The sequence below is a fragment of the Diabrotica virgifera genome, chromosome 7 (assembly GCF_917563875.1).
Source record: "Diabrotica virgifera virgifera chromosome 7, PGI_DIABVI_V3a".
Taxonomy (NCBI): Eukaryota; Metazoa; Arthropoda; class Insecta; order Coleoptera; family Chrysomelidae; genus Diabrotica; species Diabrotica virgifera.
The window spans coordinates 182,766,182-182,784,369 of record NC_065449.1 but is presented as its reverse complement, the minus strand read 5'-3'; the positions used below and the strand labels follow the sequence as shown (position 1 = coordinate 182,784,369).

Here is an 18,188-nt window from a genome sequence, read left to right as displayed (position 1 = left end):
AAATTGTTCAATGGATGGATATCCATTAAGGTATCGAATTTGTTAGATGTGGAACTATATTTTCAATACAACCAATTGTTATATGAAACAAGATATATTTAAGGACTTCGAAACTGGTTTCTTAACTAGTAAACAGTGTTTCCGATTAGCTCTTAGTTTTTATCAAAATTAAGGTGGTTTTACTTGTTAGAAAATTATCAAAGTTGGTATAATAGTGTATTATATAGTGCTTAATCCGATTTTGGGATCAAACTGTAAGTTAGATCATCTTTATTACTATTTTTTAATCAACAAACAGTAAACAACGGTTATAAATACCAGTAACGAGGTAATTAAGTAGCTTAATTACTAATGAACCTGTCCAAGCACAAGGGCCGTAATCAGGCAACATAGGCCCAATATGCAGGAAATTTCAGAGGAGAGATCTTCTGAACTTCAAAATTCTCAAGATGTCATTAATCCATCCAATCAATCAAAATTATATTCAACCGCTCTGACTCAACCTAACAAAAAATTCGCAAGCAAAAACCAAGCCATTTTATTCAATTCACTTCCAAATACAAAAATTGAAGATTATTTAAATGCCATAGCAACTAAAGTCGATCCCAATAAAATTCTCGCCATTTCCAGGATTGTAAATGATCGTATTTGCGTATATTTTACTACTGAAGAAACAGTCACCGAATTTTTAAGAACAGATAATGGAACAATAGTAATCAATCAGGAACGTATCCAAGCCAGGAAGTTAGTCACACCAAGCGAAAAACTGATAATTTCTAATGTCCCCCCATCAATACCTCACAGTATTATAGAGACTCAACTACAAAATTTTGCAATTCATCAAATAACTCCATTGGATTTTCTAAGAATAGGTACAACTAACTCTTTATTTAAGCATATCTTGAGTTTCCGACGCTATACTTACATTTCTCCTAAAAATCTGGAAAATATTCCTGAGTCTATATTAATTAACTATGAACAAATCAATTATCGAATTTATTTTTCACTTGAAAAACAGTCTTGTTACATTTGTAAAGAACAAGGTCATCTAGCCTCTCAGTGCAAAAAAAATACAAACACTCAAACATCTATCGAAAATTCATCACCTACTGCTCAACCAAATTATATCCAAAATTGCCACCCTATCATAACAGATGCTCAGCCAACTATCCATCCTTCACAATCTTCGCAACAATCCACCAGTCCACAATCAAAAGAAACAACCAATACTTCTCTATTTGATTCAAATCCCATTCAAACACCTATCCAGCCAGATAATGTTGAAATGAATAATCACAGCCAAAATCAACCTCCTACACCCTCTGACACTCAATCGTCTAAACGAGCGGTGTCAGAAATAACGTCTCCTTCAACATCAGTAGACCAGAACCCATTTAAAGAACCTCTGCGTAAATCTAAGAAAGCAAAAACTATTCCTGAAGATAATAAGACTTTAGCAGAAGATCTTATTAAATGCACTAGTTCTTTTTTCCAAGATAATTCTGACAACGGATATTTAACCCAGGAAGAACTAATTGATTTCTTTGAAAATGCATACGGCTCTGCAGATCCTCTCAGCATTGCAAAAACGTATACAGAAGATATCGAAGGACTACTCAATTTTTTAACTAAAATCCATCCAGCATTAACTCCCAAGTATCTGAAAAGTCGCTGTACAAGATTAAAAACTAAGATTAATAAACAGCTATTATTATCCGCTTTCTCTACTGATCACAGTGAATACAGCAGCGACGCCTCTGCTGAAATTTAAAACAACATTCAACTGTATACTGCAATGGAACCTAAATGGGTATTACACCCATTTAGAAGAACTTAAATTAATTATAGCTAAGTTTAAACCATCTGTAATATGCCTGCAAGAAACCCACTTCAAAGAAGATAACTGTCATAATTTAAGAAACTATACTCCGTACTATAAGAACAGAATAACTGCTAGCCATGCTAGTGGGGGAGTAGTAATATATGTCCATAACTCATTTAATACCGAAGTAATACGTTTAAGAACTGAGTTGGAGGCAACAGCAGTATCTATAAAAGGCCCCCACAAAGTCAATATATGTAATATTTATTTTCCTCCGAACTTAGACCCGTCCATAAAAGAAATAACTGAACTCTTCAATCAAATTCCAGAACCGCGTATTATATTAGGCGATTTTAATGCCCACAATATACTTTGGGGAGGTAAAAAAACAGATTCCTTGGGACGTAAAATCGAACAAATTGTTACAGATTCTAATATGAATATCCTTAACGATGGAAGAATCACAAGGTTCAATATTTCCACCGGCAATGGATCCCCAATAGATTTATCCCTCTGTGACCCTGTCTTACAACCAACTCTGTCGTGGGATGTGACATCCCATTTGCATGGAAGCGATCATTTTCCTATCCTAATTACGAACAATGACCATATCTCCTCATCAATTCCATCCAATAAATGGTGTCTGAAAAATGCAGATTGGTCTCTATATTCCTCTTTAATTTCACAAAAAATTTCTCAGTTGGTTCAGCCCTTTGATACAGACATTGATATTAACTCCAAAGTACTCCATCTCGTACAGTTTTTAACGTCAATAGCTCACGAGTCCATAGGTTATTCAAAATTTCCAAAAAAACGTGCTCCAGTCCCGTGGTGGAATTCCCACTGCGAAGCAGCAATTAAAGAGTCAAAAAAGGCGTTTTATAAATTAAGAAGGCACCCAACTTTAAATAACCAGCTAGAATTCAAAAGATTAAGGGCGTATTGTGGATACACCTTAAAGAAGAGTAAGAGAGAAGCCTGGGAAAATTATGTATCATCTTTAAATTCATCTACCCCGACTTCTGAGGTTTGGCAAATGATAAGCAGAATGTACGGGAAAAAATCATTTAACACCATTCATTACCTAGAACATCATAACCATATTTATTCAACTAAGCAAGAAATAGCCTCCGTACTAGCAAACGTATACCAACAACATAGCAGTGACGAAAATCTATCTACAAGTTTCCTAGCCCATAAAAATAAATTTAATAATGCATGTATAAATCTTGATGACCACAATAATTTACCTCTAAATGCCATATTTACGATGGATGAACTGTTAGAAACTTTAAACAAAGTTAAAGACACTAGCCCAGGGCCTGACAACATCCCTACGACATTTTTAAAAGCTATGCCAACGGAAGGAAAACAATATCTTTTGGATCTTTATAATTTCATTTGGACAAATAATGTTTTCCCCATTGATTGGTACGATTCCATTATTGTACCAGTTCTTAAACAGGGCAAGAATAAATCGGACCCAGAGTCTTACCGACCAATCGCCCTAACATCTAATATGTGCAAAGTACTTGAAAAAATGGCAAGCAACCGACTAATGTGGTACCTAGAAGATCGACAGCTACTTAGCCCTATACAAAGTGGATTTAGAAAGTCCAGATCTACATTAGACAACATAGTGGATATTGAATCTGTAATTCATGAGTCATTTGGATGTGGTCAAGAATGTCTGGCTGTATTTTTTGATATAACGCGTGCATATGATACAATCTGGAGATCAGATATCATAAGAATCCTGTCAAGTTGGTCGATTAAAGGAAATATTATCAAGTTTATTAATAATTTTTTATATAGGCGAAACTTCAAAGTTCGAATAGACAACTTTCTTTCAGACTCTAAAATCCAATTAAACGGTATTCCTCAAGGGTCTACTCTTAGTGTTGCACTTTTCCTTATTGCCATCAATGACATCGCTAAGTCACTTGGCCCATTAGTCAAAGCCCGTCTATTTGCTGATGATCTTGTTATATTCTGTCGTGGTAAAAATATATCAACAATGACGACCCATATACAGCAAGCCATTTACAAACTAGAGAATTGGTCGAATACTACTGGCCTAGAATTTTCACCCACTAAAACGAAAGCAATGATCTTCAGTAAAACTCCAAAGAAACAAGTAAATCCACCGAAACTCTTCCTAAAAAATTTACCAATAAAGTATTCAGAATCGATCAACTTCTTGGGAGTAAAACTGGATAGCCGACTATCTTGGCAAGACCACATCCACTCTCTCCGTCTGTCAGTTCAAAACGGCCTTAACTTAATGAAAAGTATCTCTCATAAACAATGGGGTGCCGATTTCCAAACTCTTATGACTGTATACAAAACCCTAATTCGTTCAAAACTAGATTATGTTGCCTACAACTCAGCCAAAGGTTCACTATTGAAAGTGCTAGACACAGTTCATAATTCAGCAATTAGAATTGCACTGGGAGCACACTACACAAGCTCAGTTGAGTGTATGTATGTTGAATCAGGCGAACCATCCCTTCAACTCAGGAGAGAATACCTTAGCCTCATGTATGCCTTAAGAGTATCAACTAACCCACATGTACCTGTTTATAAAAACACATTTACAGATAGATTTCCATCGACATTTAATTGTGGGAAAAGATTGGATCCTCCATTTTATCATCGAGTGAGAGCAACGTTACAGAGCTTAGACACAATAATTCCACACACTTACAATACTTTTAAAGTCAGCCAACACATATTACCATGGACAATTGCTCTCCCTGCTTGTAATACAAACCTATCTGCATTCAAGAAAGGTGACACACCAGCAAAAATCTTCAATCAGAGATTATTAGAGATATTAAATGGTTTTAATGATCACATCCATATTTATACCGATGCATCCAGATCTGCAAATGGAGTAGGAGCGGCTTTCACAACAGATAACTATAACAGTTCCTACCAGCTCCCTCCCCAAACCTCCATATTCTCAGCTGAACTCTTTGCTATCCTCCAGTCATTAAAGTTTGTTAACACACATGACATCAAATTCTCAATAATCATTAGCGATTCCCTAAGTGCATTAACGGCCTTGAGGCGGGTATACCCCAAACATCCTATCCTCCTCTTAATTAAGGCGGAACTCTTGATATGCCAACAAAATCAAAGATTAGTTCAGTTCCTCTGGGTACCATCACATTGCGAGATAAGTGGAAATGATAAAGCTGACACATTAGCAAAAAATGCGAGTGAGAATCCCTTAACAGACATCATAACTACTTGCGTTCATACTGATCTAAAGCAATATTTTAAAAACAAGATCATGACAAAATGGCAAACAAATTGGAACGAATCAAACTCTACATTAAGAACAATCAAACAAAGTATATCACCGTCGAAACATCCTACAAAGAGAAGAGACCAAGTGCTCATGTCCAGATTGCGACTTGGTCATACGAAGATCACCCACGACTTTTTATTAAAGAAGGAAGCCCCTCCGATGTGTTATGTGTGTGATAGTGAACTAACAGTGCAACATATAATAATAGACTGTCCCCTCTACGTTATAGAACGGCAACATCAACAGTTACCAACTACAATTAAAGATTGTTTAAGTGAAAGTAATTCATGTAAGACTCTTAATTTTTTACGTACTATAGGACTCATTAACCAAATTTAATATACCTAAATTTTGTAATTTGATGTAAATACAGTTCATTGCTAATAACCCTTGTGGTTGAAGCAAATTGTAAATAAAAAAAAAAAAAGATATATTTAAACTATTCAATTGCATAAGGCGAATGACGAACGATCGATGAAAGGAATATCGCATGTTTTAGCATTTTATTTTTCTTGAATTTAAAATTTTGGTTAGTCTTGTACTCAGCCGCATTATTCCTTCGTTAACTTTCGTGTGTGTATATAATACTTATGCCCGATACCCACGTTTCTTTTTAGTATTTAGACAGTTTTATTATCTAGATTATGCAATATTTTCAAATCCCCCTATAATGAAAATGGCTGGCTGTAAACATGTTAAAAGTGCATGAAATCATTGCAGCTACAATGATTTTTTTAAGTATCCCTTTAAAATGCTCATAATACTCTTTAAATATTAATTAATCTGCTTGAAGCTATACATACCTACTCAAGCACCAGATTTAATTTCTTAGTTTGTTTTCGAAAAGGCTGCTGATGTTGATTTAAATTTTTTGAGTAGTAAAAAAACTAACATTGTGTGGTAAGTATTAATTATTTTTCTAATTCATTTAAACATTCTGTTAGAAGTATTTTTCAGTTGTTGAAGGGTTTTTTGCACGGCCTTACTTTACTTTATCGTGTCCGGACATGTCATTCGTAAAATTTCGGCCCAGTATCGGGCTACGTTGGTTTCATCTTTGTTGGCGAGCCACAAATCTTCGAGGGTACACCGATGAGGACAGCTTCTGCATGTAAGAAGATGTTCCATATTCTGAGTTTCTCCACAGTCACAGTTCAAATCATCTTGGTCTATTTTCCCCCATTTTACCATGTTTGAAATTACTGGAGCGACCTCCGTTCTTATCCTATTCATAGTTTTCCATTTTTCACGTTTTAAAGTCTAGAGACTGGCCGGTCCATTGAACCTGAGAAAGAAGAAAATACTCAGGCGGTTCATTCTGCACTGTTCCAAGGAAGCTTTTCCTGGATTTTAGTCGCTTTCGTGGTGTTCGAGCTTTGTATAGGGCATGCCGCTCGTCCTCAATCTATTTAATTTTTTCCATGTGCTCGCACATAGAGAACCCGCTGCTTTATATAGATTTGAGAATAGCGTTGGTTTTATGCACCTCATTACTATCCTGCATGTCCCCAAACGGGGCACACTCACGCATATTCAGCAGTTGAGAAACACAATGCCTGTGCCGTTGTTCTTAAGACGCCAGGACATGCACCCCATTTACTTCCCGTTAGTTTTCTGAGTATGCTGTTCCTAGTTGTTACTTTCCCTCTCGTTTTTATGCAATGTTGCCGATAGATGAGGGACCGGTCCAGAGTTACTCCAAGATATATAGGTTGGTCTGTGTGTTCTAGTGTATTACCATTCCACGCAATTTGGAGTTTTCGCTTGGCTCTTTTGCGCGGAGGTGGAAGGCGGAGTCTTGGGTTTTAGAGGGATTGGGCCTCAGTGAATTCTGCAGATAGTACTTACTCTGTCATTTTTTTAAGGCAGTTTCGTGTTTCTCCTTCACTTCTTCAAAGCTATTTCCTTGAGCACATATTGCGAGATCGTCAGCATTGAGGAAATGCTTGGTTTCAGTCAGCGTAGGTTGGTCGTTTGTGTATATATTGAAGAGCATTGGTTTAGCCTGCATTTAGAAATTCATCTCATCAACTTCCAAAGTACCGTTCTCTGCCCTTTTTTTGTCAATGGGAACACTACCTGCCGGCATCGCACCACCGTCTTGTTGGTGTCAGCCTGTCAAAATCTGCTTCAATGTCATATGGTATTTTTTTCAGAGTTCATGGACTTTTGAATTATTAAGGTATTTAGTATTTAATAATTCATAACTAATAATTGCAGTAAAACGATAGAAATTCTTTATATTATACTTAAATAAAGAAGATTTTAATAATGTCATTAATGCTCGGTTGCATCAGCCGATCTTAAGCTTAAGTCGAGAATATCATAAGAATTAATATAATATAATTATAATATATTACAATAAGAATACCATAATATAATAATAGATATAATTGATAATAAGGTAAGAATCCAAAATTATGGTGCAACGTAAGTGATACTCAAGGAGGCCCTATCTATAAGTAGAGCTTAGCTAAGCTGGAGCTTAAGATCTGTTGGTGCAACCAGGCATAAATTAAAGAACATAATTCATTTTATACAAACAACAAATTCGTGTTTGGCGGTAACTATCATGACTTCATTAATAGACGATTTTTCACTTTCGCCAATTATTAAAGTTTCTAAATCTAAACTATCAATTATTATTGTAATCAGAATAACTCGCAGAATGAGTTCCACAGGTAATCCATTAATCTTAACAACAAACACTTGCACAACTAATTTGTCGTGCGAAGTTGCTAACTTTTTCGCTTTCATTAATATGAATCACACTCAATTCAACCTTTGGATCTTCTCCAAGAATAATTCGATATGAATATTAAAATATTTTTCACAAATAATCTGTTTATTGTAAATTAAATGGCTTTGACACGTTTTAAATTGTAAACTATTTTTGTGATGATGATGCATTGCATACATTGTTGATAATTTAGAATAACAAAAACCAATTTAAATCATCTATACCAGTGGTGCTCAGACTTATCCTGCGTGGGATCTACCACATAAACAGAAAACAGCGAGCGATCGACTGCTAGTTAAAAAACAACAATTTTGAAAATAAAAAAACTTCATTGCACATTAAATGAGTCTGCATTTTCTCAAATGAAGGTAATGGCATCAAAATATCGTAATCTGCTAACCTACGAATATCTCCCATCATGCTTGCGCTTGGCCCTCGGTAATTACGTACCATCATATGAAAAACTTGTGGATGATATACAGTACCATGCATCAACATCCAAATTAAATTAAGATGAAGAACATGAATTTAATTACAACTCTCTGTAGTTACAACGTTTTATCAAATAGAAATTTTCTATTTGATAGAATAGAAAAATTAAGATGAAGAACATGACTTTAATTACAACTCTCTGTAGTTACAACTTTTTGTCAAATAGAAATTTTCTATTTGATAGAAATTTTCTATTTGATCAAAAGTTGTAACTACAGAGAGTTGTAATTAAAGTCATGTTCTTCATCTTAATTTAATTTGGATGTTGATGCATGATACTGTATATCATCCACAAGTTTTTCATACGAGTATGATGGTACGTAATTACCGAGGGCCAAACGCAAGCATGATGAGATATATTCGTAGGTTAGCAGATTACGATATATTGATGCCATTATACCTTCATTTGGGAAAATGCAGACTCATACAAGTAAGTACGTTGATCCAAAGAATGGTGTGAGCTGCAGAGCTACTTGCCTCAAAGACGGATATTTGTCAGACGATAAGACCAAAATTTCGTATCGGTCGCTCTGGGCTTGAAGTGTATATCCAAAAATATTTTCAGTACCACATTTTTGGACGGATATTATCTCCATATTTTGGGCATATTTTGATCATGCGCGTGTGGTGAGTCAGACTCTTTTCATTTGTGTTTTTTCCGTAAATCGCGATCGACTTCATAGACTTTGGCGATCGACCGGTCGATCGCGATCGACCTTTTGAGCACCGCTGATCTATACATACTTTAGATTTGTAATGGTAAAGTTTGAATATTTCTCAGTCATTTTCTACTCAGGAATAGCCAAACCTGTCGCCATGGTCATAACATGTATATTATCAGAGACTTTATTTATACTTATTATGTAACTCTTGCACTCACGCACGAATCACAATAGAAATAGAACAAAATCAATCCATAAATTTTCTAGATTTAAAAATTATGAGATTTGAAACCAAATAAAGTTCTCAGTATTTCATAAACCCACCCATACTGACACAACTATATAATTTATCATCTCATCCCACACAACATAAATAATTAATTAGCAGTCCATCATAGCATTTTACATAGATTACCAGAAATTCCCATGTCAAAAAATACCTTAGCGATAGAATTGAATATCATTAAAATGAATATTATTACTGCAAATAGGAGTAAACAAGATTGTAAACCAAAAACTGCAAAAGAAAGCCCTCAAACAATTATTCTTTCCACCACCAGAGAAAAAACCCAATACCATCTGCTCGATTACTCATAGACCAAGACATCAACAGCGCCAAGAAAGGATAACAATACACGATAACAAATTAAAAAAGTTGTTATAAATATCTGGGTACAATAATTAGTGAAAATAATGAATACACAGAAGATATTAGAAGTAGCATCTCAGAAGTCTTATCTTTAAAGAAATGCACATTACAATAATTGTAATATCCCTGCAACAGAATATTTTTTCAAAAAAAAAACAATGGGAAAATCCCAATAGTTGGCTGTATATAGTTTAAAAAACCAATACAGAAGTAAAAACTTCGAGATGTATTCTGGTATAAAATCGTCTATTTAAAACTATAAAATGTCATGGATTGCAAAACGTTTTCGTTCTATACAGAACATCTTCAGTGCATTCTGCCGAGTAGTTTGAAACTAGCACACTGTAAATAGTGTTAACCTCATTGTATATGGTTTACATAATATAATATATTAAAATTTTATGACTACAAGTCGATGTTGATAGATAAAGTGGAACACATGCTAAAAGGGTGCCATGGTTCCCTGCTCGAAGATGCTAGGTACTTGCCAATTCAATGGGCACAGACCACCTTCAGTTGGTGAAGATGTTCTGTATAGAACGAAAACGTTTTGCAATCCATGACATTTTATAGTTTTAAATAAACGATTTTATACCAGAATACATCTCGAAGTTTTTACTTCTGTATTGGTTTTTTACTTCTGTATTGAATATTTTTTCAGCTTGTTGAAAGCATTTCTTGCCTGTCCTATTCTTGCTTAAGGGTATTCCTATTAGGGTACAACTATGGTACGAAAACCTGCTTACACTGTGTTCGTGTACTTAAGCAAGAATAGGACAGGCAAGAAATGCTTTCAACAAACTGAAAAAAATATTCTGTAGCAGGAATCTTACAATTTCTTTAAAGATAAGACTTCTGGACCTCGATGTTTGACCCTTCGCTTCGTTATCGATCATTCGCTATCTGTACACTAAACAGAACCTCGATTTTTGACCCTTCGCTTCGTTATCGATCATTCGCTATCTGTACACTAAACAGATACAAAGCGAATACGTTCGATAACGAAGCGAAGGGTCAAAAATCGAGGTCCTGAGATGCTACGTGTTATCCGTATTATTTTATGGGTTCAAGGCTTGGACATTAAAGAAAAACATTTCGGGCATATTAGAAGCCCTATAGTTATGGGCCTACAGAAGGATATCAAGAATAATTGGGTGGATAGAGTTACGAATGTCGAGGTGTTAAGAAGAATGAGATAAAATGAAAGTTAGAAAACTGCAATATCTGGAACAAGTCGTGAGGGTCGAGGGTTATAACTTGTTGCAATTAATAAAATACAAGGAAGATACAGGGTAGAAGGAGTCGTGGAAGAAGACGCATCTCCTGGTTAAACAATTTGAGAGCTTGGTTTAACTGCACTTTGCTTATCTCTTTAGAGCAGCGGTATACTCTGGGCTAATTAGCAAAATACAAGGAAAAGTTATTTACCAGCAATTTTATTGCTGGAATCGAATCTTATTATTGTATGTATTAATAATATAGGTATGCAAAGTCTGCAGATAGTGTGCTACTTTTTTATAAACAAAATGGCGCCCGAAAATCGTGTTTTTTTTCAATTTTTGCTCTATAACTCCAAAGATTTTAACTTTACACCAAAAACACCCAAATAAAAATTCACCGCAATTAAATTATACATAGAGACGTGTTTTTCCCGATTCACTTCGACGAAAACTTCCCCCGGAAAAAGCGGGTTTTTCCAACAAAATCTTTAATTTTCAACTAAAATTTTAGATAAGTATTTGTCAATCAATAATTAAATAACTTAGTAATGTAAAAGCCTTTTTTGTATAGATTATAATTCCAGAAGTCGATGGAAATTGAATGAACAGTTTAGCAACAATTGAATTGTTAATTAAAAATTTACGGTCGCTATAACAACGACAATAATTATGATGCATAAGAATAACTATGATTTTTTCATAAAAAGACAATATACCTATCTAATGTACTTTACAGAATTAAAATTGAACTATTTAAGCGGCCTCAGGAATATTTTAAAATTATAAACAATTTTTTGGCTTATAAACAAATAGAATATCTCGGGAAATATTAAACTAAATTAAATTGTGAAAACGGTATTCGAAAAACAGCGAGAGGACGCTTCTTTTAAAAGAAAAACGTTTAATTATGATCAGTAGTTCCTGAGATACAACCGGTCAAAGTTGACCGGAATTTACGGCAAAGATATAAACAATAGGATCATAATTTTCAAAGCATCACCTTTTTATTTTTATCCTCTTTCTCCACACCAATGTTCATATCTTTAAAATACTCATAACATATATTATTATAATAAAAACTATCGATAATACGTGTGAAAATTGCCAAAAATAGCAAAATTCCAATCAAAAATTAGGTTGGAGAAAATGTAACCCTCAAAGATCAAAATCGGTATACGTTAAAAAAATGCATTTTCTCGGCTTCTCATGAAGCAATTTCCTTCATTCTTTTTTTGTTCCCTAATAACTCGAGTAGAGCCGTCAAACTTGCTTTTGTTTTGTTATAATAGATTAATTTATTTAAAAGAACACAAAACTACACATTTTTCCAGTTGTAGGCTTTTTTTAGATAAACTTACTACAAGTGTACCTTTTAAAGTTAAAAACATAAATATTCTCATTTGAAAGCTGTATAATTATTTAAACAATTTTTATTTAAACAAATTAAAATTTTGCGTTATAATAAATAAATAAATTTATTATAACAAAACAAAAGCAAGTTTGACATTTAATAATGCGTTAGTTCGATGGCTCTACTCGAGTTACTTGGGAACAAAAAAAGAATGAAGGAAATTGCTCCATGGGAAGCCGAGAAAATGCATTTTTTAACGTATACCGATTTTGAACTTTGAGGGTTACATTTTCTCCAACCTAGTTTTTGATTGGAATTTTGCTATTTTTGGCAATTTTCACACGTATTATCGATAGTTTTTATTATAATAATATATGTTATGAGTATTTTAAGGATATGAAAATTGGTGTAGAGAAAGAGGACAAAAATAAAAAGGTGACGGTTTGAAAATTATGATCCTATTGTTTATATCTTTGCCGTAAATTCTGGTCAACTTTGACCGGTTGTATCTCAGGAACTACTGATCATAATTAAACGTTTTTTCTTTTAAAAGATGCGTCCTGTCGCTGTTTTTCGAATACCGTTTTTATAATTTAATTTAGTTTAATATTTCCCGAGATATTCTATTTGTTTATAAGCCAAAATATAGTGTCTTTTTATGAAAAAATCATAGTTATTCTTATGCATCATAATTATTGTCGTTATTATAGCGAACGTAAATTTTTAATTAACAATTCAATTGTTGCTAAACTGTTCATTCAATTTCCATCGGATTCTGGAATTATAATCTATATGAAAAGGGCTTTTACACTACCAAGTTATTTAATTATTGATTAACAATTACTTATCTAAAAGTTTAGTTGAAAATTAAAGATTTTGTTGGAAAAACCCGCTTTTTCCGGGGAAAGTTTTCGTCGAAGTAAATCGGAAAAAACACGTCTCTATGCAGAATTTAATTGCGGTGAATTTTTATTTGAGTGTTTTTGGTGTAAAGTTAAAATCTTTGGAGTTATAGAGCAAAAATTGAAAAAAACACGATTTTCGGGCGCCATTTTGTTTATAAAAAAAGTAGCACACTATCTGCGGACTTTGCATACCTATATTATTAATACATACAATAATAAGATTCGATTCCAGCAATAAAATTGCTGGTAAATAACTTTTCCCAAAAATGGCCTATTCTCCGATAATCAGCCCAGACTAGTATCGAAAGTGCAAATTACCATGATGGTTGCCGACCTTCTTAGAGAAGATGACACATGATAATACAGGCAAATTAAGCCGTAAATCATCAGATAAACAAAAAAATTGCGAAGTGGCTGTAACTTTCTACTCTCATAAACAAACACATTCTTTTGAAAAATCCGATGAGTCCCGAGCATTAAATGTTGTGCTCGACCCGAAATCCAGGTATAAAGAAATAAAGACCCCGGCGCTCCCCTCCTCAACTACGTAACGGTCACCGGCAGTCGACCAAATCGTACTGGTTAGTTGTCTTTTAAACAGTTTGCGTCTAGTATCGTATGTTGTAAGATATTTCGGTTGAGCAGTATTAGAAAAACTTGACAATCAACAATTATTATTATTGTGCATTTTAAACATTCTGTGGGTGGGTTTGTATGTGCATGAACACTTTTCAATATGACTGAAAACAATGAGTGTTTTATTTGTGAAAACCCCATTTCGGATGATGCTGTAACGGTTGGTCTAGAAGCCATACAAACTTTAAGCAATTGCAGCAAAGAGCGAGGAGATGGCAAACACCAGTTACTCAGCGAAAGTGATTTGATAGTTGTCCACAGAAATTGTAGGAAAGATTATACAAGACCAAGCAACGTGAAAGCGGCGAAGAAGATATTTTTGATGATGAAGCTCAGATTTGTTAAAAAAGCAGCTGAAATCATAAAATCTGACATCGTTGATTGTATTTATGATAACAAATCTTATCCTCAGAGCACCGAATTTTTGAGTAACATTGAAGACAACGTTCCTGATTCCCTAATGTTTTTTTTTGGAAAATGTCATCATGGATAAACGAAAATCTAATTCGCAGTTACTAAAAAACATGTGTTACGATAGGACATTCTATAATATCTGCAGTTAAGCCCCGTTCTTTTAATTCTCCTTTACAACTAAGTTTTGCGTCATTTATTTATAAAAAGATGGGTTCCAAAAATTTAGTGCAAATGCTATCCAAGCTGGGCATTTGCTCCAGTTATAATGACGTGCAAATCTTCGAAGCATCACTAATAATGGCTCCACTAGAAGTAATTGAGCCTAGAGCATTCTGCCAATTTGTTTTTGATAACTGCGATTTCAACGTTAATTCAATTGATGGTTACAATAAGTTCCATAACATGGCTGGTATTCAATGCATAACCCCGGTTACCTCGATAGCATACTCTTCAGATGTAATTGAGCGACGCAAAAAGTTAAAGAAGTCTGCAATTGTCAATAAAAAAGGTATTGTTGAATTTCGTGTGTTTGAAAAAAAAAGACGGAATGGGATTGAAGAACCTTTTTTTGAGAATTTAGATGACCTGTTTCCTTCTAAAAAATACGATGAAGTTCCAAGTGTGTATGATGTATTGTGGATGTGCGGAAAATGGAAAACATTCGAAAATATTGCTGGATGGCAAGGATATATAAAAACAATCACGTCTACTGAATCTTTTGATCAGACGAAAATACAATTATTGCCGTTTAGAATAGCTCCACCAAGTGATTACAACACCGTTTACACGTCCGTAACGATGGCTGTTGAAAAATCCAAGGAACTGCAAATTCAGACCACGTTTGTCACGTTTGATCAACCCTTTACATGACTGCTGTTGACATAGTGCTTTCCGCGGAGCCGGACTTATTATTTTAGATCTTAGGATGCTAAGTTTACCAAACTTGTCGATATTCATAATGATTTACATGAAAAAAAATCAAAAAATTATACTATTTACTTGTGGGCCTCTGAAAGACCCGTTGTACTGCAAAAGGTGAAACTCCTTGACTCCTTGGTTTCTTGAAATATATACATTTTCAAAGGTCTATACCAAGTTACAGCCACTTCGCAATTTTTTTATTTATTTTGGACAATTTTATTGGACTATGAAGAAGAAGACTACATTAACAAAAATAACGAAACAAATAAAAAAGAACAAAATAACGCTAGCTTTAAGAACAAAAGAATAACTTAAGCAAATATATATTAAGAACAACTAGAGTCAAAAGAAAAAGCACCTACACAGTGGTATATACAAACTTACATGAGGTGACTGCCCAAACTTAATCGGTCAAACTGTTAGAACCTTTAACAAACGGATAGTAGAACATAAAACTCTTTCAATAATAGAAAAACACATTCTAGGTACGCACTTCACCTTATAAATCATGGACATTTTTTAATAACCAATTTCAAATTCTCCATATTCAAAATAAAGGTCTGCTATCTTTATTAGAATCTATGGAAATTAATAAATACAGATATAATTCTGAATAACCAACTTAAAGACAAACATCTCTCCCCTTTTCAGTTAAATACTATAAAGTGGACGCATAGCTATAAAAAAGCTAAGAAGTACTATGGGAGGTATCTTTCAACTCTATCATGAGGTTTAGACGAATGATTGTCAAACTGTTAGAACCTATAACAAACGGATAGTAGAACATAAAACTCTTTCAATAATAGAAAAACACATTCTAGGTACGCACTTCACCTTATAAATCATGGACATTTTTTTAATGACCAATTTCAAATTCTCCATATTCAAAATAAAGGTCTGCTATCTTTATTAGAATCTATGGAAATTAATAAATACAGATATAATTCTGAATAACCAACTTAAAGACAAACATCTCTCCCCTTTTCAGTTAAATACTATAAAGTGGACGCATAGCTATAAAAAAAGCTAAGAAGTACTATGGGAGGTATCTTTCAACTCTATCATGAGGTTTAGACGAATGATTTTATAGCGATTGTTTTGCTAGTTTTTAAAGTTTTTGGAAGATTTCCGGTTCTTAAGAAAGGATTTCCAGTGTTTAAGAAAGGATTTTTTATACAATGTCTAGTTATACAATAATTTTTCCAATAAGATATGCGTTTTTTACTTTAGATTATCTAGTGACAATAGCCTTGTTCGCAGTATATTTTACTGTAATAAAATAAATAGATAATTTTGTGACGTATTTTTGCAAATACTTCGGTGCGTTAAGTTAAGAGGTTAAAACGAATGACAAGTGCAGCCAATCATTTATTTATCTTATCTGCATTGGGGTAGGAACTCAGGGTGTATTAAAATCCGTCAAAACTAAGTGTTTTACTGGCCATCATGTCTCAGAGATCTGATATTATTTTTTCAGTGGAAAACTCGCGGGAAAATGTTATGTTATGTACGACTGCTTGGCATAAAATATTGAATCTCTTCTTTTATTTGTTACCACATTTTGTTTGTTCTCATGTGGAGCAATAAACCGGGATACTTTTCTACTAGCCACTGCTTTGGGAATAGCAAGTTGCTGTTTCGAAAAATCACGGGAAACACATTTCTAGTTTTAAGTAGGTTTTAAGATTGTCTACTAAACTTTAGCAAATACATTTTTTTTCGTTCATTTTATCCATTTATCTTTCCAAGTAGACGGAGAGCTAGAGGCGAGAAATCATCGTCATAAGTAATATGGAGTTTGGCATGTGAAATGTGTCTATTGTATATTGATAACTATGACCCCTTTCAGGCTGACACCTCAGTGGATACAGGAAGTAGCAATAAGGGATGAAAGGGGAAAGTTGGTGCAGTCATTAAATGTTTTCACCTTCTATTTTGTTAAACCTCCATCGATTTGCATGAAAATTGGTGAGTAGCTAAAGCATAACTCAAGAAACAAAATTGATATGGTGCCAACGTGCGCTTTTACCCTGGAGGTGGATGCCACCCCTTCTCGGGGGTGAAAACTATTTTATTAAAAATAACCCCACTAATCGATAGAGGGACAAATTTTAAGCAAAAGTTGTTACTTCTAATTATTGAAATAAATCAATACTTTTTGAGTTATTAAAGATCAAAGATTTGAATTTTTCGTGAAATAAATGCATATGATGTAAAGCGGTTTTTCGTGAATAATTCAAAAACTGTAAGTTTTATCAAAATAGTTATTACCAAAATTGAAGATAATAAAAAATAAAAGAGATTTATTATTCGAAAAACCTTTGAGAATTAATAAAAAGTGAATTATAGATGGTGGTTGAGATGGAATGTATATTTTTTTCGGCTAGTACCCAAATCTAAGTATTCAAGCTCAAATAACGGGAAAACGGTGCATTTTATAAAATATATTTACTGAACACTTGTCAAAGTACTCAAGAATACCTATCAAGTGAGCTCCAGATGAAGTTTATAACATCAAAGCTAAGCAAGTGATGATGAAAATAAGAGAACCATTTGGGGTTTTTAGGAAAAAGTGAAAATTAAAACATACGCTATTTATATATTTACTTTGAAATTTGTTAACAGAATAATTTTTCAAGGAATTTCGGGAATGAAGTTAGGATTATAATTTATTATCAAGTTCGTTTTATTACAATTTAAATATAACAAGTTAAAAATGCGAGCATTATTATAACGAAAACTTTGTTTTTTATGTATTTAAATTATGGAAAATTGCTATTATGAAAAGTTGTTTAGAATTAAAAATTATGTTTAATGTGCAATTATATCCTACTATTTAAATATTGTGAGCTATAAAGGCACTTTACTGTGCGAATTTCTTGAGCGAAATTCATATTTTTTACACATCGACTAAAATCGATACAATTTTATATAATCTTATGTTTATGATTGCATCTTGGATTTTAGACCGTGTAGATCTTTTTATGAAGAATAATTTTTGTTCGTAAAATTAATAATAAAAGAGTTATAAATGAAAATGATGATTGGTAGGTATCTCTA

General features: G+C 33.6%; 1 protein-coding gene across 7 annotated transcripts in view; it reads right to left on the bottom strand.

The window, feature by feature from the left end:
• The window catches only part of LOC114327765 (phosphatase and actin regulator 3), a 1,198,052-nt gene that overhangs the window by 63,644 nt on the left and 1,116,220 nt on the right, over positions 1–18,188 (bottom strand). The gene's annotated exons all lie outside the window — the stretch shown is intronic.